Source organism: Erpetoichthys calabaricus, chromosome 12 (assembly GCF_900747795.2).
Source record: "Erpetoichthys calabaricus chromosome 12, fErpCal1.3, whole genome shotgun sequence".
Classification (NCBI taxonomy): Eukaryota; Metazoa; Chordata; class Cladistia; order Polypteriformes; family Polypteridae; genus Erpetoichthys; species Erpetoichthys calabaricus.
In genome coordinates, this window is record NC_041405.2 from 60,148,055 (window position 1) to 60,171,802 (window position 23,748).

At 38.2% G+C, this 23,748-nt stretch overlaps 1 protein-coding gene across 4 annotated transcripts in view; it reads left to right on the forward strand.

Moving 5' to 3' along the window:
* LOC114663090 (kelch-like protein 4) overlaps positions 1-23,748 on the forward strand; it is a 638,922-nt gene that overhangs the window by 342,632 nt on the left and 272,542 nt on the right. The window lies entirely within an intron of this gene.

The window sequence follows — 23,748 nt, forward strand, 5'->3', positions numbered from 1 at the left end:
TCCACATGCTGTTGCCACTGTATATTAACTAAACAGTGAATAGAAGGTGATATTTACATTGATTTGCATATTAATATATGCAAAAATATTGGGAGGAGTCAGGGTGGAGTGGCAGGCGAGGGCACATTCGTTACATTTCATGCTGACTGGGATTAATGAAGCGGAAGTGCTGAAAGTTGGCTTATGCATGATTTTGTGCATCTGAATTTTTTTGTGCATATGCACATTTCCACTTTTGTCCATATGCCATGTTTTAATGTGAAGTCTATGCCTGGCATTATACATGAGGCCCCTGGTGAGGAACGTTCAGACTTAAAATGTCACTGCTTCAGGGCAAAAATGCTAAAGACATAACAAATACAAGAAACATTTTCTAGCATTTCTAGGATATATAACCTTAACATTTTTGTATCTGTACATGTGTCCCAGATTTCTTGTTGAAGACTTTATATTCATTTATCCATATTACTAACCGAGAATGGTAAACCGGATGGCATGGACGCAGGTACTCGGTAAACTGGATGGCATGGACGCAGGTACATGGCGATGGGACCATGAGACGTACTGCGCAGGCGCGTACAGCGCACGTCTCATAAACCGCAAGTGAAGTCATACCCACCGCACACGAAGGAGTCACGGCCCAAAAATGAAAGAGCTCAACTGACGTGAATGAGAAATGAAGCAACAATGCTCCCATAGTTAACAACTAATGACAAAGCCACACAGAAAAGAGGATTCTGCGCCGCAGCCCAGATTCAAACGGAAGAGGCTACGGAGGCCCCCCAGGTCCACAAAGATAGTATGGAAGGTGCGGGAAAGTACGAAACGCAAAGGTACGGAAGGCGCAGGCATCACCGCCATATTGTGAGTGGCACTACTGCGGAGTGAAGGCGCAGGCGTCACCGCCATATTGTGAGTGGCACTACTGCGTAGTGCAGTTAGGAATAATGTGCTGCTTGAGATTGTACACACCGTTGAATGCTTTACACCAAATTCAAACACAATACAGCTCAACGATACAAACACGAGCCCACCTGGATAAGATCAATGAATGCAGGCGCCTACAACGTGCGTCTGAAACTGCGGAAGCAAAGCAGGCACGGGTTCAAAACGAATGAGCTCGACTGACGGATATTCAAACACGAGTCCCGCCCTGGATAAAATCAATGAATACAGGCGCCTACAACGCGCGTCTGAAATGCCGCGGGCAAAGCGGGCACGGCTCCAAAACGAACGAGCTCGACTAATGAATTTCAGGATACCCAACGCCGGGGGTAGGCGAGCAGGGGGCAGAGCCCCCTTGTGTTATTATAACAGCCAAGAACCACTTTTCTAATTCCTTTATAAGTTAAAACAGTTCAGACACGTCACCTATTAATCTCCATTTGAATAAACTACAATGATCCAACTCCTTCAATGTCCTTACAAACCTGGAATCAGTCTAACCATGCTTCTTTATGTTTTTTCAGGTAGTGCTAGGTCTTATTTTGCAATATGAAAACCAAAACTCCTAATAGTTCTCCAAATGAGCCCTCACATGTATGTATGTAAAAATCCACTACCACATTTCAGTCATTATTTTAAAGAGTACTTTCATGTTTTTATTTACCACCTCGCTCGCCCACCCCCTTCTTCCCCTCTGGGGCGTGCAAATTGCCAGCCACTTAGCGTCTCTGCCGCTCGCGTTGTGAAGGTGGGGGAGCCTGAATGAACGCCAAGGAGATGCGGACAGATCAGCTGCTGGCTTGCTGCTGCTGCTGTCGAGCTGCGTGTCGGTCATTTAAAAGCCTGTACAGCAGCTGTCCTTTTGTCTCACTGCCTTGTCTCGTGGGACGTTAAAGTGTCTTCCGAGAAGATCACGTCTTGACATAAGATTGTTTTTATTATAATAAAGAGATATATGCAAATCCAACATTTGTACTTCTTACATATAATACTTTACATTTGTTGACATTAAACCTTATCATCCAAAATTCTGTCCATGCCCCTCTGTAATAATTTATTTGATTCTTCATTATAACGAGTTTAGTATCGTCTACAAATTTAACAAGTTATCATTAATATATTCGTCAAGATCATTTGTTGCTTTTTTACAGAATTCCAGTATATTAAATGAAACATAAACTCCCACTACCAAAGCTTGTAATTTAATGATATTTTCACTATCTTTGGCAGATGATGCGCAGACCTCCTTAATGGTTGCTTCCATGTAATTATCTATGATGCATGTTAAGTTTACTGACCTAGAATTATGTAGATCAGTCAAATATAATATTATAATAATTATAATATTATAATAATAATCTATACTAATAAAAGGCAAAGCCCTCACTGACTCACTCACTCACTGACTGACTGACTGACTGACTCACTCACTCACTCATCACAAATTCTCCAACTTCCCGTGTAGGTGGAAGGCTGAAATTTGGCAGGCTCATTCCTTACAGCTTACTTACAAAAGTTAGGCAGGTTTCATTTCGAAATTCTACGTGTAATGGTCATAACTGGAACCTCATTTTTGTCCATATACTGTAATAGAGTGCACCTCGATGGCCGTGGGAGGCGGACTTGCGTATCGCGTCATCACGCCACCCACGTAATCACGTGAACTGACTGTGAACAAAGTACGTACAAAACAAGGAAGAGCCCCAAAGAGCGCTGAAGAAAACATTCCTTACACAATTGAGAAGGCACAAAATAAGAAGCAAGCGAGTGACGCATACAAGCATATTCATAAGTGCAGCTACTGCGGAAACAAAGCACGGTGTAAACCGTAAGTTTAAATTAAGTTTATAGAAACGCTCCCGCTGCCGTTTGCAATACCATATTCGCGACATACAAGTTTAATGAGAAGACACGACGTATAAACAAGACTTTGGATCACTTTGTAACGGAGTTAAAATTGCTGTAGCGAGAAACTTTAAAGTGCCGGGTCTTAGCTAACATTAAATAAAGCCGTGGACAAGAGCCCCAAAGAGCACTGAAGAAAACATTCATTACACAATTCAGAAGGCAGCGAAACTTTGTTAGCTAAGTACCAGGTCTTAGCTAACATTAACACTAGAATTACCAGAGCCTATGAAAAAACTCGTAGATCCAGCCCACCTTAAATCGCTTCTTAAAACCGTTCTCACCTCTCTGCCAGCGTCTTTTGTCATCTAAATGTACTGATAAAGACATGCTGCCAGCAGCCGGCTATTCCATCCCCCCACCGACTTAGAATGTAAACAAACTTTTCCCAGCTCATGCCTTGATTGATTATCTGGGAGTGAGTGGAGTTTTAGAATGGAAATAATAAATCGCTATTTGGAACACATGCATTTCATGTGTGTTGCGTTTCTGCAGTAATCTGTGTAAACACATTTTTAAAACAGAAACGTTTTTTATATTCTAGTAACAAATGACAAAATGTAGGCATAAACTATATAATGTATGAAGCCTGAAGTCCAAATATCAAAGAAACACTTTCACAAAAGGTACAAAAAAAAAGCCACCGCCGAAAAAAGCTGCCTTAGTATGGGACATTGACACCTATTTACTATGATTGCCGCCGTGGCGCAACAATATCAGTTGCTAAGTGGCAATCAAAAGGTCATGAGTTCGATCCTATATGACTCCCTTATGAAAAGTGAAGTGTTCTTATTTTTACTATTTTAGAATAAAAAGATACATTTGATTTCAGTCTGTAACAGCCGGTGAATTTATAATATTTGCGAAGGTTAGCTTTGTTTTTTTTTTTAATTCACTTTTCATTGTCTCAGTCGTGTTCAGGATCCTTCCCTACCCCATGTAAAAGTATAATAAAACAAGTGCACTTTTATTCAAGTCTATAACCGAAGAAAAAAGAAAGCAAGTTCCAGTAGGCGGTTGATATGACAGCTTGCATGGTGCAATGCTAAGAACTGCTGATTTCCATTCCGTGCTATATAACTGTTAACTGTTAACATTTGAATCTGATGATTGCATATAGCGCTGTCTTATTTAGTGTGCGCAAGAACATGCAGGTGGCCAGTTGCTGAGTGCTACAACGCACATTTTAAAAAAGAAAGAGACAAATATATGTGAAGAAATCATTTTATGACGCGAATAGTACCAATCAGAAAACATCGTCGAAGTAATGCAATATTATTTGAAAACGAACAGCGTCAGGTTGGGTGTGAAGTTATACTGGCGCTGTTTGAGTCAGATCAGAAGCTGAATAAGCTGAACAAGCTCCTGTTCTGACTCTAAGTAAAAAGCATGAATTAATTAACAGAAATAACCGCGATCGACATTTTAAACTTAACGATTTACAGTGCATACCAATTTATAAATTTTAGAGCGTGTGAGCTTATTCAGTGCTCAAAATGGCAAATATAGGAGTGAGTGAGATCGAACCGGGAAATCTTGATCACACTTGGTTTTCGTCTGTACTTGCGCTGTTTCTTAGAGTCAGATCGGGGGTGGGGATGCTAGAGCGCGTGAGCTTATTCAGTTCTGCTGGATCAAAGCATATGTTGATCTTTTTTTCTTTCAGTAATAGCGCCAACATAAATCTACACCCGATCTGACGCTGTTCGTTTTCAAATAATATTGCATTAGTGTGATGATGTTTTCACATATATTGTCTCTTTCTTTCAGGTGTGTAATAGGAACCACAGCATAGAGAGAAGCGTGTACATTGTAACAGGTACACACGTTGTAAATGTAGGAAAGACTATCCTTGCGTGTGTGTGAACAGTTAACATTTGAATCTGATTATTGCATATAACGCTGAAGTTACTGCTCTGTACTATTCTATCCTCTGCATGTCCTGGAGTACAAAAGAAACAGCATACAGCAACATGTGGGGACTGGCAAGATCGGGAAAAAAAAATACGCATTCACTGATTACAAAGCGCAAGATGTTATGCGAATGAATATGAATAATATGAATAATGTTGCATCGGTGCCACAGAGTTTTCCGAAATGTACTATACAGGTCATAAAACGAATAATTCCAAATATCAGATATACCTACGTCTGTGTTTTTTTGTTGTTTTGACATCATTCACCATAAGGTGCACTCTAATTCAGCATGAGCAGGAACACTCAATAAAACCGAATAAAAAAATCAAGTGACGGTGAGATACGAAGAAGGCAGATTCACCAGCGTTTGTGTGTCAGCTTTTATCCCTCCAGATGAGAGAATGTCCAGTTCCATTGTCTCAAAACACCACTCACATCTCCAGTTATTCCGTTTCAAATAAAAAATAACAGCGTCAGATCCCTGGTGGGGGGTGGGGGTAGTATGTATCATGATCGTGATTTAGAGAGAATAAAAGTAAAAAAAACAACGGTAACTTTTACAAGTCCTATAAATGCACACCGTGTGTTACAGACGCAAACCAAATGTATGTGTGTACTGTATAATATTAACAAAAAGAGGAGCTCACTACTGAAAATGGCAAATATAGGAGTGAGTGGGGATCGAACCAGGGACTCTCAATTACAAGTCAGCAAATCTTACCGCTACGCCACGGAAGCTATTGTATCAGTCTTGAACCTTTTGTGGAAGTGTTTTTACTTGATCTTTGGACTTCAGGCTTCATACATTATATAGTTTATGCCTTCATTTTGTCATTTACTACTAAAATATGAAAAACGTTTCTGTTTTAAAAATGTGTTTACACAGATTGCTGTAGAAATGGAACACACATGAACTGTGTGTGTTCCAAATAGTGATCTATTATTTCCACACTAAAACTCTAGCAGTTCAGTCACTCCCAGATAATCAAACAAGGCATGAGCTGGGAAAACTTAGTAAACGCTCTGCGACGGTGGGGGATGGAATAGCCGGCTGCTTGCTGGCTCGTCTTAATCGGCACATTTAGAAGACAAAAGAGAGCTGCGAATGGTTTTAAGGTGGGCCGGTTCTACGAGTTTTTTCGTAGACTCTGGTAATTCTAGTGTTAAATAGTTCATAGACCTACAAAAGGTTGCCATTGATTTGAGGCAAGATTGCTTTTCTCCTGTACAATTATACGTTGCATTCTCAACAGTAAGCTTGCACGGCTTGGTCATATTACAACCGGAGTGCTGAACTAACAACGTGGTATACAAAGACAACTATAACAATCATGATAAACGAACAATAAAACAGTGGAGAACCCGTGGATTAAATAAAAAGGCTGCTTCCTTGGCAAAGCAAGGAAAAAGGATGACCTTATATGGCGTTCGTTTATAAAACAGTGGAGAAGCTGTGTAAAGTCTGCTTCACAAAAAAACAGCAGAGCGCCTTATATGAGCAGGCAGTCAGCTAAAGAAGGGAATCAATAAATAACTATAATCGTAGTAAACGAACAAAAAATAGCGGAGAATCCGCGGACTATATAAAGGAAATGGGTACCTGAACAGAACAGTGAGTCTCAAATAGCTACACAATAACTATAACAATCGTAATAAACGAACAATAAAACAATACTGAACCGCTAAGCAAGGAGAAAGGACGGCCTTATATGGCGTTCGTTTATAAAACAGCGGAGAGGCTGTGTAAAGGCAGCTTCACAAAAAAACAGATCCTTAACAAATTATTATTGGTATATTTTCCCTCAATTTAAAAAGGTTTTCTTTTCTTCTTAATAAAAATTTAAAAGCAGTACTTCGCCGCTGCGAAGCGCGGGGATTTGGCTATTATATATATGTGAATATATGTATGTATACAGTATATGTATGTCTATATATATATATACAGTCATCCCTCACCTATCGTGGGGGTTACGTTCCAGAGCCCCGCGCGATAGGTGAAAATCCGTGAAGTAGCGACCTATATTTATTTTATTATTTATACATATTTTAAGGCTTTATAAACCCTTCCCACACTCTTATAAACCTTTCTCACTCTCTTGTTAACCTTTCCCCACACTCTTATAAACACTTCCTATGCTCTTAAACACTTTCTACATTCTTAAACACAGCAGACCAACACTGCACCCTGCATGCAGCGATCAGACGTCGATGTGTCTGCACTCGCTTTGTGAAGGGGGGCAGCTGAACTCAAACTGAGCAGAAATGGACTTTGTGCTGCTTCTGCCAAAATGCCTGCTTGTCGCTCTGCACGTTCGGAAGGAGGAGGAGGAGTGGGGGTGTGTGAGGGCTGAACGCACGTTCGCTCAAACCCCCCTCCCCGGAGGCGCAGTACACTCCTGCCACTTCGCATTGTCAAGGGGGTGGGGAGCTGAATGAACGTTAAGGAGAAGTGGACTTTGTGCTGGCTTTGTGCTGCTTGTTGCTCTGTGTGTCAATTATTTAAAAGCCTGTACAGCACCTATTTTCCTGTCTCACTGTCTTGTCTTGCGTGAAGTTAAAATGTTTTATAATAGTGAGATGTTACTCATATCCTTAGCCCGACATCCACATATCATATGTGTTAACAAAGTGTGTTTTATAAGTTTACATGTGTTTAAAGCATGTGGGATGGGTATTTTAAGGCTTAAACTATAAAAATGTTTATTTATATGGTCTTTCTATATCGCGGATTTTCTCCTGTTGCTGATGGGTCTGGAACATAACTTCCGCGATAGGCGGGCAATCACTTGTATTTAAAAACCAGCGAAGTCGTGAATCCGCGAAAAGTGAACCGCGAAGTAGCGAGGGATTACTGTATATATATATATATATATACATGTAGATATGTATATATATGTGTATATATATGTAGATATGTATATATATGTAGATATGTATATATATATGTGTATATATATGTAGATATGTATATATGTGTAGATATGTAAATATGTATATGTATATATATGTGTCTGTATGTGTATATATATATATATATATGTGTGTGTGTATGTATTTATGTGTATATGTATATATGTATATGTGTGTGTATGTATGTGTGTATATGTATGTGTATATATATATCGATATGTTTATATATATATGTATATATACAGTATGTGGATGTGTATATGTATATATATATATATTTATATATGTATATATATGTATATGTAGATATGTGTATATGTAGATATGTATATGTATATATATGTTTACATAACCTCTTTAACACACTAGTTCTCCGCTGCGAAGCGCGGGTATTTTGCTAGTATTATATATAATGGAATAACATTTCCTACTTTGCAGTCTTTATGAATTTCTGCTGTGCTTTTGAAACTAAGATCCTGGATGGCGGATAATTTTCTCGACATAAAAAAAAATAAAATTGAAGTGCTGATAGTTGGTCCTGCAGCCAAAGCTCAAACTGGTTTTGAACTTCTTAGCTCTTTTGTGGACTTTTGCAAACCTCAAGTCTGGAATCTTGGGGTTATTTTTGATAGTAACCTCTCTTTTGGGAAACACTAATTCTGTGGTCAAGAGTTGCTTTTTCCAGCTTTGTCTAGCTTTGCCTTTTAGCCAAGGTTAAGCCTTTTTATCTCCTATTGATCTTAAGAAAGTTACTCATGCTTTTTATATTTTCTTGACTTCATTACTGTAACTCATTGCATTCTGGGTTCAGTAAATCCCTGATATGCAGATTACAGCTGGTTCAGAATACTGCTGCTTGTTTTTTGGTTGGGATAAAAAAGTTTGCCTCTGTATCTCCAATTTTAGCTTCTTTACACTGGCTGCCAGTTAACTTTAGAAGTGATTTTAAAATTTTGCTGCTGTTTTTCTAAATCACTACATGGGTATGCTCCCTCCTATTTATCTGAATTGTCCCTTATACACCAGCCATCCAGAGAGCTTAGATCTACTGGTCAGTTGTCTTTAGTGATGCTGATAGTATCTTGTCACTCCTTTGGCTTAGTTGCGACTGTCATGCAGATCAGCTATTTCTCATGATTGCCGGTTTAATTTTGGTAGTCCAACCTTCCGTTGGCTGCCAACCAGAACCATTTCTGATGGACCTTTACAGACCCTGCCCAAGAAGGGCAATACTGTCAATCATTGCCTTGCGGCTCACAATACTAAACTGCGAAAACCTCCCCCACCTGAAACTATGTGGAAGCACCCGGCAGTGACAAGCAGTATATGAGAAAAAACAGTCAAGGTACAATACAAACCAAAGAAGTATCCTCTTTAATAAAATCCCTGTGTGCGTCCAGGTGTCCGTGTGTGTGTGTCTTCTGGTGAAGTGCACATGCGCGGGGCACGGTGCGATACGCGATATTACTGTCAGAGAACGTTAGAGGCGTTTTACGGAAATACAAACCAGTATTACTGCAAGAGGAAATTAAAGGTACAGAATACAGTGACGCATATTACAGCCATATACAAGCCAGTATTACTGTCAGAGGAGATTAAAGACATTACCAACGCGCACACCTGTATTACCACCAGAGAAAATTGAAGGTATATTACGGACATACAAGCTAGCGGACGTACAAGATAGTATTACTGTCACAGAAAATTAAAGACACACAATACACGGCGGCAGCCCACAAAGAACGCTCAGCTCAGCAAGTAAACATCAACAAAAGAAAGGCTGAAAGAAAGAAAAATACGACCAACAAAAAGAATGAGGTCAAAGTCCCTTGCCATTTAATATAGACTGTTCCTACTAATGTTTATGCACTACTGTTCTAGCGCCCCATTATTGTAACGGGCTAAATGGCTAGTATCGTAATAATATTATACCTATGTGACAGTGCTACAAGCATTACTGAAATTGTTTTAAATGTGCTTTTAAGTAAATTGACAATGACATTGATAGAAAAAATGTTACCTTGTCCCAACAATTTGTTTGATTTCAGCCTTTTTAATAAGATATTCTCTCTCGACAACTTTCAAATTGCTAAGTACCTCTTTCATAGTTCCTGTAACTACTAGAAGGTCATTGATTTCTTCATATATGAAACCTTCAAAAAAAAAGTGCAAATCTGGAGCATTTGCTATTTTACTGTCAGTAAATTTAAACTCACCCCTAGTGTACCTAATACACTTCCTTATTGACTGTTGTTTTACTTCAAAAATAGTGAAATAATCTATTTGAGTCCTCTTTCTCACTCTCTAAAATTCTACTATCTAATTGACTTTCAGCAGTCTAAATACCCTTTTTAATTGCTCTCACATTCTGATTATTTATGTAGTTAATGCTGTAGTTAGTTGTCTTTTGTATGTCTTATACTACTGTGTTTTTCTTTGCAGCATCTTTTGTAGCTTCTTATTTAATACTCTTGTGGACTTCATTTTAAATTCTTACTGCTTCAAAACTTAGGGAAAGGTGGATAAGTGTCCTAGCTTGTAGGCCACACTGGAAATCTTACTGTTCAGGTTGCACATGGACATATGTGCAAGAGTATGTCTAGAATGCTGGTGGGTCTGTAGGGCCATTCCTACAAACAGGAAACAGGCTAGGAATCCTTGGTACAAAAACAATTTCATGTACTACAAAAACAATATTTTTCTACAAAAGAAAATTCTATTGGGCTTATGATGTTAAATTGTAAAAAAGAAAAAAAATTGGATTGAGAAGACAAAGTTGAGTTTGCAATATTTTAATAATAATCTAAAGTGCTGAGGGGATCTTATTACATATTTTTGCACAACAGAATAATCTGTTGAGGTCTACCACAACGGCCTCTAATGCAGAGATAAAATTGCTGAAAACAATTTTTTCTCTACATTGTCATGGAAAAAATCTTCCATCTATCTTCAAAAAAGGCAGTCACAGAACCAAGATGGGAATTCTTCATCTTCTCCTTTCGGTTGCTCCCATTAGGGGTTGCCACAGCGGATCATCTTTTTCCATATCTTCCTGTCTATTGCATCTTGCTCTGTCACACCCATCACTTGCATGTCCCCTCTCACCACATCCATAAACCTTCTCTTAGGCCTTCCTCTTTTCCTCTTGCCTGGTAACTCTATCTTTAACATCCTTTTCCCAATATACCCAGCATCTCTCCACTGCACATGTCCAAACCAACGCAATCACGCCTCTCTGACTTTGTCTCCCAACCGTCCAACCTGAGCTCACCCTCTAATGTACTCATTTCTAATCCTGTCCATCCTCGTCACAGCCAATGCAAATCTTACCATATTTAACTCTGCCACCTCCAGCTCTGTCTCCTGCTTTCTGGACAGTGCCACTTTCTCCAAAGCATATAACAAAGCTGGTCTCACCACCGTCCTGTAGACCTTTCCTTTCACTCTTGCTGATAACCGTCTGTCACAAATTACTCCTGACACTCTTCTCTACCCATTCCACCCAGCCTGCACTGCTCTCCACCTCTCCAGGGTCTCCTCAACCTGCTTCCTACTCTCGCTACAGATCACGATATATCAGCAAACATCATTGTCCAAGGGGACGCCTGTCTAGTCTCATCTGTCAAGCTGTTCATCACCATTGCAAATAGGAAAGGGCTCAGAGCCGATCCCTGATTTAATCCTACTCCACGTTGAATGCATCCATCACTCCCACCGTAGACCTTACCACTGTCACACTTCACTCATACATATCTTGTACAACTCTTACATACTTCTCTGCTACTCCCAGCTTCCTCATACAATACCACAACTCCTCTCAAGATACCCTGTCATGTGCTTTCTCCATGTCCACAAAGACACAATGCAACTCCTTCTGGCCTTCTCTATACTTTTCCATCAACACCCTCACAGCAAACACTGCATCTGTTGTGCTCTTTGTTGGCGTGAAAACATACTGCTAATCTGTTGTACTTATTAATTTACTATCTCCACATTATCCAACCTTCACTCTCTCTCATTCTCTTCATTCATCAGTCTCTCGAAGTACTCTTTACATCTTCACAACACAGCCTCCTCGCATGTGAGTATGTCTGTCTATACAATCGGTAGAGGTCCTTTTCTCCCTCCTTAGTGTCCAACCTCTCATACAATTCATCATATGCCTTTTCTTTAGCCTTCACCACCTCTCTCTTCACCTTGCACCTTATCTCCTTGTATTCTTGTCTATTTTCTGCATTTCTCTGACTATCCTACTTCTTCGCCATTCTCTTCCTCTGTAGACTCTTCTCTACTTTCCCATTCCACCACCAGGTTTCATTTTCTTCCTTCCTTTGTCCGGATGTCACGCCAAGCACCCTTCTTGCTGTCACCCTTACTACTTCTGCTGTAGTTGCCCAGCTGTCTGGTAACACTTCGCTGTTACCCAGCGTCTGTCTTATCTCCTCCCTAAACTCAACCTTGCAGTCTTACTTTTTCAACTTCCACCTTTTGATTCTTGGCTCTGCCCTCACTCTCCTCCTCTTCTTGATCTCCAACTTTACCCTACAGACCATCATCCTATGCTGTCTAACTACACTTTCCCCTGCCACCACTTTGAAGTATTCAATCTCTTTCAAATTGACTCTTCTGCTTAGGATATAATCTACCTGTGTGCATCTTCCTCCACTCTTGTACATCACTCTATGTTCTTCCCTCTTCTTAAAATATATATTCACCACAGCCATGCCCATCTTTTTTGCAAACTCCACTATCATCTGACCTTCTTCATTCTTCTCCTTGACACCATACCTACCCATCACCTCTTAGTCTCCTCTGTTCCCTTCAACAACATGTCCATTGAAATCCGCTCCAATCCCCACTTTCTATCCCTTGGGTACACTGTTCATCACTTCATCCAACGCACTCCAGAAATCTTCTTTCTCATCCATCGCACACCCAACCTGCAGGGCATATGCACTAACAACTTTCATCATCACACTTCCAATTTCCAGTTTCATAATCATTACTTTGTCTGACACTCTTTTCACTTCCAAAACACTCTTGACATATGGTTCCTTCAGAATAACCTCTACCCTATTTCTCCTCCCATCCACACCATGCTAGAACAATTTGAATCCACCTCCAATCCACCTGGCTTTACTCCCTTTCCATTTAGTCTCTTGCATGCACAATATACTGTATCAACCTTCCTTCTCTCCATCATATCTGCCCCTTACCAGTCATACTGCTAACATTTAAAGATCCTACCCTCAGTTCCTCTCTCTTTATCTTCCTCCTCCCCTCTTCTTCTCCTTCTTTGGCCAACAGTAGCCCAATTTCCGCCAGCACCCTGTTGGCTAACAGTACTAGTGGTGGTCGTTTTTAACTTGGGCCTCGACCGATCCGGTATGGAAATCTGTATTGTTGTCTGCATGTTGATCTGGCAAAATTTTGCCCTTCCTGATGTAACCCTCCCCATTTATCTGGGCTTGGAACAAACACACTGGTTTGTGCATCCCCTGTGGCTGTGGGTTAGAATCCAGTTGCGAATATAGAACATTTTTTTTTATTTACACAGAGTTATGCACAAACCTCTGAGTTCTTGGAGTAAGCAATCAATTAAACAATTCATCCCCTTTTTTACTTTTCTATTATCATTTCTATTATTACCTCATTCGTCATTTGCCTCTTAATTTGCATAATGATATCTCCTTATCCAATCAACTAAAGCTACATGTAGTTTCTGAATCATGTCGATTCTCCCCTTATGAGCACCTTAAATCCCTTCGCACCTCTCCATCAGCGTCTTTTGTCTTGTAAATGTGTCAATAAGCACAAGCAGCAAACAGCCTGCTATACCATCCCCTCACCACCACAGAAAGGGGAAGAAGTTCTCTCAGTTCCAGCCTTGATTATATAGAGTAAATAATTTCATGTGTGTTCCGTGTCTACAACAATCTATATAAACACATCATTAAAGCAGAAACTTTTCTCATGTTTTAGTAATAAATGACAAAATGTCGACATGAACTATATAAAGTGTGAAGAGTTAAGAGGGGTGTTTGTGGATTGATTATGATAGATTAATTAAAAAAATGTTGCCATTTGAAGATGTAAGCAAGAAACACAATATTATCTTTTATCTTTATGCAGTTAACACACCACTGTATTTGTCAATTAAAACAAATGCCTCTTCAATTACATTATTAATTAGTTGCTTAGCTCATGTACAACAAGGGATTTATTATGGTTATTTATGTTCAAATTCAGCAGAGAAAAGACTCTTTTAGTTGACATAACAGTAATTCAAAGCTAATATTCTTGACCTAAAAAGGCTTAAATTTTAATTTAGCTGAGCCTTCCAACATTTAGGTTTTACTTGTATATTTGATATTTGACATGGATTTTATATTCAATCTTAATTTACCTGAATTTTTCATTATACAAATATAGCATAATTAAGATGGATTCCTAAGCTGCAGGGTCTTGAAAGGTTAGTTTGTTCATTTGCTTAGTAACAAATTAACTGTTATAATGCTTCATGGTCTGGCTTTTAAAAATTGTTCATTTACTACTTTATAGTTGATGGGATACACAGCAGCCATAAAAATCATAAAAAGACCATAAAAATATTACCACATAGCTCCTGTTGAAATATCACTACAAATCATCCTTTCCAAAGCTCCCCATCCTTGCCAAAACATTCCCAAGACCATAATTCTGGGCATATATTGCAATGTCAAGATGCATGCTTGCTTAAAATGTCAAGAATAAATAAAATTAGTGCACAAAGCAGAGGTTTTAGATATAGGGTGCTCAATCACTGATCTGCCTACCAATGCTAGAGATGTCCTATCAGCTTCAGCATTTGAAGAAAGTCCAAAAAAAGTATTAATATACCATACTCTTTTTAACAGTGCAGCTAAGATTGTTTGATTTGGTCTCTCAGACTGCTTTTCAGCCAATTATAGTAATCTATTAAATTTTCATCAAAACTTTTTTTTAATTTTCTTTCTCTTGTGTGTGTCTGCAGTGACACTTGTCAGCCATGGAATGAATGTGTCAAAACATATGATGGTCCCATTTTCAGACATACTGTATTCTATCCAAATGAAACTGTTCTTTGCCTTTGAAATATTTTTTCTTGAAATATGACTGACCAAGAACAAATGGAATTTAGACTTAAAGCCATCATATTATTGTTATCTTTAGTGAACACATTGCTTATTTTAACATCAGTCTGTTTATGTTGCCATCTTTTATAGGGCCCACATGAATACCAGCTGTGTCATCACTAACAAAAAGAAAATAGCTGCACCCAGAAAAATTGTGCTGGCCATATAAAAAATATGCAATAAACTACTGGTTATGTAACATTGCAAACAGTATAAAATACCAGTAACAACACACTGCATGATAGCGTGCAGTGAATACACTTGACTTGAGCATTCATAGTTTTCATACTATTTTTCTGTACGTTGAGCATTCGTTTGCTCAGAGATTGATGCTCTTGTTGCTTCCTAAGCAGCTCTTCTTTTCTCCACCCTAGTGGCCCGCTTCTTCTCTTCTTTCATCGGCATCTTTTCACGTTAAAACTGATTAAGTCAGTGTTTACTTAGTACGTTTTCCTTAATTTTTCACTTAAGCTGGCACTTAAGGCAGACTGAAGACTTAAGAATAATTTAAGATATGAAATGGTTAGGGGAAGTGACGGTGAAGGTGGTAGGGATGATAACGGCACCCATATGCAGGTGCCGCACGACCCCCCTGCTGGCTGCTGCCGAGAGATGATTCTACAATAAAATAAAATAAAAATAAAAAGAGGAATAACCTTGGAGGTCAATCATCACTCCAAAAGTGGATAGTAGACGTCACGTAGTATATGTGTACCAAATTTCAAGTCAAAATAGGTCAAACGGTTTGTGAGCTACAGGTGATTTAAAATCCTGGACAAACGGACAGCCATGGTAGTGTATTATATAAGAAGATACAAGAATACAAATCATACCAATAAAACTGAAATAGAAAACGATAGCAAAAGTAGTCAGGACAAATGTATTCACACTTCCACTATATAAGTCCACAAAGCTAATCATCAGTAAATAGCTGCAGTAAACACAGTTCATAGTATTTTTATCTCTTCTAGTATTAAAGTGACAAAGCAAACAAAAACGTGCACAAGTATAATCCAGATCCTAACCTTAGATCTAATAACAATATTTATGGCATCATTTTCAAATGGCAGCAGAGAGCTTAAAAGCCAATAAGTAAGATTTTTCACTAGACCATTCTACTGGAAACAAATAAGTCATCTAACTTGTCATTATCTTTATAAGGAAGATAAGGAAGATATTTTCTTCCATGGAAAATAAGTTACTGAAAAATATGAGCACTAAAGCATTGAGCAATGTCAAAGATGACACCTAAATTGTGTGGGTTTAAAGAAAGCTGGGATAAGCTCAAGCCCATCTAAATATTTTACTTGAATATGCAGTTTTGAAAAATGAATGCATTGATGATTAATAAAACTAAGTCCCAAACTATGATTGATTTCTTCTTTCTGAAAATGTATTCAGATGTGATCCTGTAAGGTTTTTCAAACCTGCTTACCACCTCAGATGTGCAGATGTGAAAAGAGAACTTCCCTCCAACTCTGAGGTTGATGCCCATGGGCAGTACAGTATACACCGCACACGCTATGGTTACATCCACAACCCACCTATCATTGCCTGTCTAGGATGGACTCTTCTCCTGTATCAACTTAAGGGTGTACATTTTCTCTTTTTCAAGTATATTTGGGTGATCTTCTCCAGCTCAGTGCAAACTAGCAACATTCTAGTTGAGGTCAGTGACCCTGAACTCTGGGGACTGAATTAGGCGGTTTCCTGGACATAAGCCTCCTTGAAAAAAACTTCCTTGAATCCAGACATCTTTACATGATTAATACTGCAATTGACCTATACTGGAACTTTTTGGGTGAAGCTTTTAACTGCTTTTAAGTTATATATTGAATATAAATATTGAATATAATATTGAATATAAGTTAATATTGAAGCAAATAAAGTGCTTGTTTACAGCTGTTAATATTAACCCCCTCTATTACTCACACAATATTACTGCCTGCTGTGTAACTCTATGTGCAGTGAAGTAACATTTTCAAATGCCCCTAGACCTTCACTTTCATGTCTATTTTAATGGCCTACCCACTTCATTATTGCCAATAGCAATGCCTTACTTCCATGTGGATGCTGATGTACACTGCTTCTGATGTATTCATTTTTTATGTCTGTGTGCCACACAACTGTCAAGGTTGTATCACGGATCATTGATTAAAATCTGGGACTTTGAAATGTAAACTGAAGAAGACTTGAAAGCCTGTCTTGTAATAAACAACTTTACTTCCAGGTGGGCAGGTTCGAGCATCTGGTAGGAAAGAGATTCAAATAGAGATATTGTATGCCACCAGGTACGAGTTGTAGACCTTCAGGTAAAACCAACTAAAGGAGCCAGCATGGTAGATCATAGAGTAGTAGTATGAGATGTTCTGTATATGCTGGATTTCTGTTGCCTTTCTTAGGGTACCTTCCAAAGGTATAACAGTGGGAGCAGTGCATGCACTTAAGTTAAATGGGTGCTTTTCAATAAACAGCCCACTTCCGGTTATCTAACTCACTATTTTAGTCTATATGCCAGCTAGGTTTGCACAGTATGCTGGTCCTGAAAAAGTACCAAAAATCCCAGTTTTTAAAATGATATGGTACCAGCATGTTGTTAAATTTTTGGGATCCTCATTGCCCAAACCTCCCACTCATAATGATTTGCGATTATTTGCAGAGTGTGTTGGAGCAAGTGGATGCACATGTTTGCTAGCAGGGGAAACCTGTGAGTTGGAGTGGCGGAATTATTCGTTATTTACTTCAGTATCGTTTTGGTCCAAAAACTGGTATTGATTCCGAAGTAAGAATTTTACACTACAACTACAGCAACTAATCAAACACTACAGTCAAATACTTGTTTCTTGGACCTTGGATAATTTCAGTGTATTTCAAGTGAGTACTTGTAGATAACACAATTGTAACACAGAATTTACAGTAATAAATTACTTGGACAAAGTGGTCATCAATCCAAAACACTTTGACAACCATTGGTTTAGAGACCAGAAATACCAAAAGAGGGTAACAGTTGTATTAAACCTAAAGACTTGCAGACAACTTGGGATAGCATTTACTTTACAAGAGATACTATATTAAATTATAGTGTACTGGTGTTATGATCCTGTTTTACCCAGTGTTGCTTGAGTAATGTAATATTGTTGATTAATAATAATATTTAATTTATACTAGACTTTTGTATAGTACGTATTTTAGATATAGCAGCCAACACACTCATAAACCTGCCATTTTATTTATATCCTCAACCCATGACGATGTTTTGGTAGTCATCTTCAATTACATTAGAAGAATCTGAAAAATGTCCACATCTGGCATATCCAGAGGCCTTGTTTGAAATCCCACTGGCTTTGTGAGCTTTCCTTTGTACCCCCTACAAAGCACAAACAGGTATAGATTAGGCTGAGTGGTGAATCCTAGCCCAGTAAAAGTGTATATCCAAGTATTCCCCATAATGAAACATGACTGCCAACAAAGGCTTCAATTCTACACAGTCCTGTACTGGAATAAACACGTTCATAAATCTGAAGGAAAAATGATAGTGTCGTTGGTTTTAGTGCTTGAAATTTTATTTAACTGCAAGCTAAATGAAGATGATATTCAGCTGAAAGTAGTTGTCTTTCTGCCACATAAAAGTCTTTCTCCTGCTTTAATACAATTTCATAAAATGCTTAAAAACGTATCAGTAAATGTAATACAGTACACATTATACAGATAAATGAACCTTTTCCATTTAAACAAATTTTACTGCTTCTGCACCAAACAAAAATGGATTTGTATGTAGTGATCTTTACTGATTACAGCCTCTTAACACTTGCACATATTGTATTTCTCACTGTGACATTACAAACCATACAAGTAAACAGACAATAAAAAAAATTTCAATCAAATTCATAAACAAGTTTTTAAAATATCAAGACCAATCAACATTATAAGTGACACAAGACCAAATGGCACTGGATTAGTAATGAGTTCTTTGGAAAAAGAAACCAAAATCCTTTAGTTGTCCACTGTAAGGCACAACAAAGTCACAGTCAAACCCAGAATATATCAGAAAATATACAGTGAAACCTTATTGATATATATATATATATATATATATATATATATATATATATATATATATATTTGTCATTATCTGATTCTAATCCATTCCTGAAGAAAGGTTGGAGAATGAAAAATCAGACTTTAAAAACCTGTTTTCCACTATTTTATGTGTGAAAAATTATAATGTATTCCCAGCCCAGGGAAACTTTTCAAGTACTTTAACTGATTTCCATCAATTTTGTTGCTAGTTTTTCATGATTACAGTTATTCAGTGATAAATGCAGCCACTGTTGAGTTGCTGCACTTGCAGCAACTCAAACTCTGCCCCAGCAATGCTTCCAGGAGATACAGTGAAGTTAGGATTCATAAAGTGAAATTCTCCATTCATGGAATATGGGCACATTTCCAGTAAACTCAGTGTATGTCTAATATGCTATATTGAATTAATTTACCAAAACAATACACAGAATAATATGAAAACTATTGTTCAAATAATGTACTGATGTATTCAATGTTACGGATGTACATGTTGTCTTTGTAAACTAGATTTATTTGTTGTACCTTATTAAACATCAAGGCCAATGAGATCTGTAGGTTTTGTGTCCAACCTGTCTTGTGCATTATGTAATGTACAATGCAAATTCTCCTTGGCATATCTGAATATGCGTTATTTATAAATATATAGGGAAAGTGTGTCATTTCCAGGTAGACCCTGACTGATATAGTAAGGATCTTTAATATTTTTTTCTGAATTATTTCTGATTTTACTTTACTTTTACCTTCCTGTTAAAGTTTTGAAATGCACAGAATTAATTTCTGATCTTTAAATACTTTTGGCACTCATTCTTTAAGATGTTAATGTTTTTTCTTATCTTTCTTGACTCTGTTTACATGTTGTTGCCATGTATGTTGTCATATTTTAAGCAAGTGACCATGAAAATTAGCTTAATTAGCACAATGCTTTATTGTCACTAATAAAATAACATAAAGGTCAGTCCTGAGGATTTGTGGATTGGACTGAAAAACACTTCATTCTAGTTAATGGTTCGATTAAAGGTCTAATTGTTCCTATTTACACCTAAATATCTCTAAGACCAAGGATATGGCTGTATGTAAAAATTAGTAAAATTTTTGGTTTTGCAGCAGACCTCTTTCATTGTGCTGTGTTACTAACAAGTGAGAAAGAAAGCCATTGATTCTGTCTGACGGTAGCCATCTTCTGTTTTCTAAATTTCAGCTGTTGCCATCAGGTTTCAGATTTAGGTTACTGAGGGTAAAGAGCAACAAATTTACAAACTTTTTATTGCTAGAGCTATAAGCATTTTGAATTCTGTCGGGCATACTGCTGAATTCTGAATTATTATTTTTACATATTGTTAAAGGTAATTATTCCTCTGTGTACAAATCTTAAGTGGCACAAGATAGGACAGATTTTCAGTTATCATAATAGGCTTGACTCTCATTACATTTTATATTCTGGGCCATTAATAAATAAATACATAAATAAACTACCCATTCTCAAGCATAGCAAGAATGCGGACAAAGCTAGGAGTCAAACCCAAGCTCCTTGTGTATAAGGCATGAAGGGCATCTCTTTGTCACCACACTGCCTATCATGACTTAGAGTTTTTTGGGGTTTTTTTTTAACCTTTTAACCACCAACTCCCTAAATATTCCCCATGCCAGGAGAAATCTGAACAATTTTCGTTTTTTTACTTTACATTTATTCAAGCAGTATTTACCTGCTGAAATACCTGCTGAAATGTTTCAAATAAATGGTCAATCAAAGGACGTAGCTTGAACAAGCGGCCACGGTTTGGATCTTTCATATCTGGCTCAGATAACGGGCAGCAGTCCAGTTGAGATGCTGGGGATACACCCACTCATCGCCATCATCCGATGTGTCGTCATTCACAGTATCATGCAGCGCACGTTGCTGATCATCATTGTCGCTAAAATCTTCTTCAGAACTGCTACAATCATGATCAGAATTATTGTCCAAAATCGCCTGCAAAACCTCACTTGAAGTCAGTTTACGTTTCGCCATATTCACAGCTTTCACTTTCGAATCACATCACGTGAGCGGCCAATACAAGCGCAGAGTTGTCGAAATACAACATAGTAATAATACCCACGCCAAACTGTCAGTTATACTACGCGCCAGGCATTCACATAACCACAGGCAAATGTGCCGGATAATTCCGGCAGTAAGGCGTCAGCAATAAAGCTACGATGCCGGATATATCCGGCAGAGGGCGGTTAAGGGGTTAAGTTAAGCCATGGTCTTAAAAATATTTTAAACATAGCTTTGAGACCAAGGAATGTAGATGTTACATTTGTTTTTTGGTGAGATACATTTTTTTAATTCTTAAAAATAAATCTCAATCTCCAGTGATGCAAATTTTGCTTTTCTTGTGGGTGCTGCCATTTTGAGACAGTTGTTATGAAGTTACTAGGAATGAGGGCTGATAATGTGCAATATGTGATGTCATTACAACAAAATATAAAGGTCAGTGTTGTTTACTTCCTAAGTTTATGGATACTACCAAAACAAAGTTATCGTGTGAAGTTTTGAGAGTGTGATTACTTTGGCAACATTTTCTTTTCTGTTTTAACAACTGCAGCTTTGGACTGAAATTTGGGCTTTATTGGTAAATTGTCCTGTCCTGGTTTTGACCTTTAGTTGATTTATCATTAGGATCCATATCCTAATTCCTCTTTCCCTGAAATGGCTATCACCAAGTCCAGTCAGTACACTGACCACTTTACAACCATCTGTGCTAAATACCATGATTAAAACTGACTTTAGTATTTTTTTTAGCTCCTGTCAATGGATTACACACTGAATCTCTTCTACTAGTCAGTAAAAGTCAAAAGCGCAAATGTGTATGATGCTGCTGGCAATAAACAGGCGGTATGTTTGCAAAATAACATACCACTTTTACAAAATAAGACTCAATCATATTTACAAACTAATGCAATACTTTATCAAAATCTTAATTATGAAACAAATATGAAATAACAATTATTTTTCAAAAAAACATGTGTTAATGTTTTTTGAATGGATAAGCTTCCAAACTTCTCAAATAACTGGTTAATCAGTAAAATATTAATTACTAGCAAAATACTCGCGCTTCGCAGCAGCGAAGTACTGCCTTAAAATTTTTATTAAGAAGAAAAGTAAACCTTTTTAAACTGAGGGAAAATATACCAATAATTATTTGTTAAGGATCTGTTTGTATACCACGTTGTCAGTTCGGCCCTCCGGTTGTAATATGACCAAGCTGTGCGTTGAGCTTACTCTTGAGCATGCAACGTACAGTTGGCCATGTGAAAAGCAATCTTGCCTCAAATCAATGCCAATCTTTTGTAGGATCTGTCCCTGAGACTGTACTGAGAAAAGCGCTATATAAATGTAATGAATTATTATTATTATTATTAATTGTCATTGTGAAGCAGAGCCTTACTGGAAATTGGAAGCGTTTGAATTGAAATGGGATATCAGAGGGTATAACGGGGATGCGAGGAATAAAAACTCTCTCCCCTGAGCCACTGCCAGTAAAAATAATTGCCTCAATTAGGTTCTTTTGCAGACATGTGACCTGAAGTCTCGTGCCGTTACAAAGTTTCGGTGGCTGTAAGTTTCTCAGTAACATTATCGGTGCCCCAACCTTCAAAATTAGATTATGCTCAGGAGTGCCTGGAGGATTCAGAGTGTGGAGAAACTCTACCAGATAGTGCACCGCATCTTCCACTTCTACAACTGAATCCACAGACTGATATGTTTTCGGTTGTGAAGGTAGTTCTTGAAGTAAAATGTGGTTTATAGTCGTAGTCATGTCATTTCTTGGTGTCAAGACAGCTCTCTCCCTCAACCATGACACGTCGTTTTCGTGGAGATTTCGAAGACTGGGGTAAACATTTTGACGAAGGCTTTGTAAGAGGCATTGGCGGTTGTCCAAAGGTGTAAAATATTTGTCCATTTCGGTACACTTGAAAGCAACAACCGAACAATTCAGCGGCAGCCATCAACTCACATGCAGAACCACAGGTGAAGGGCTTAAGCATTTCACTCTTATAGTGCTCCTGTGTAGTATAATTATCTCCTATACCGTCATCAGTCCACACCTTGAACCTGTCCCATTCATTCAATACATAAGACACAATGTTCTTCCGGATATCAAGAGTGAGCCTGATATGGCCGTGCAATATGTAACACAGAGAATGGAAAAGGCAGGTGCCATCTCCGGGCATGGAAACCACTCGATAAGTGACAGTTCTTTGACAGATTTTGGCCAATGTTGCATACCTAACAATGTCACAGCAGAGAAAGTGAGGCTCTGTTGATGGAAGTTGTGCATACTATTACTGACTTTAACAGGAAAAAAAGAGAAGGAGTGTCAGACCCATTAACCAAAAGTGGTGAATGGACGGCGAGTATAATACTCTTGTGAGTGTGTGACCATATGATGAAGACATGTGCTTCTGATATTTTTGGGTGTCTTCTTTGCATTATGGTGTCCTGTGGTGTCATATGCAGCCCTTCACTCATCATTCTGGCATCCACGTTACCAGCCTTTCCTTGAAATACAGCACTTTGGATACAATGTTCCATGTCCACACCACTGCATAGTAACAAAAAACAGAGGTACAGAGGTAATATTATTGCATGTTCACCAGAATTAGGCAGACCAATGCAAAACGTCCATTGATGTATGGATCAAAAGTCTTTTGGACACTGACAATGCACAAAAAAAGGACACAGCACAGTAACATACAGCTTTTGGATAACTGGAAGGCAAATACACCTAACCCAGCATTGGACCACCAAAATTGTCTGCAAAAAAGGGTCTTGCTTTGCATAAAATGTGGGTGA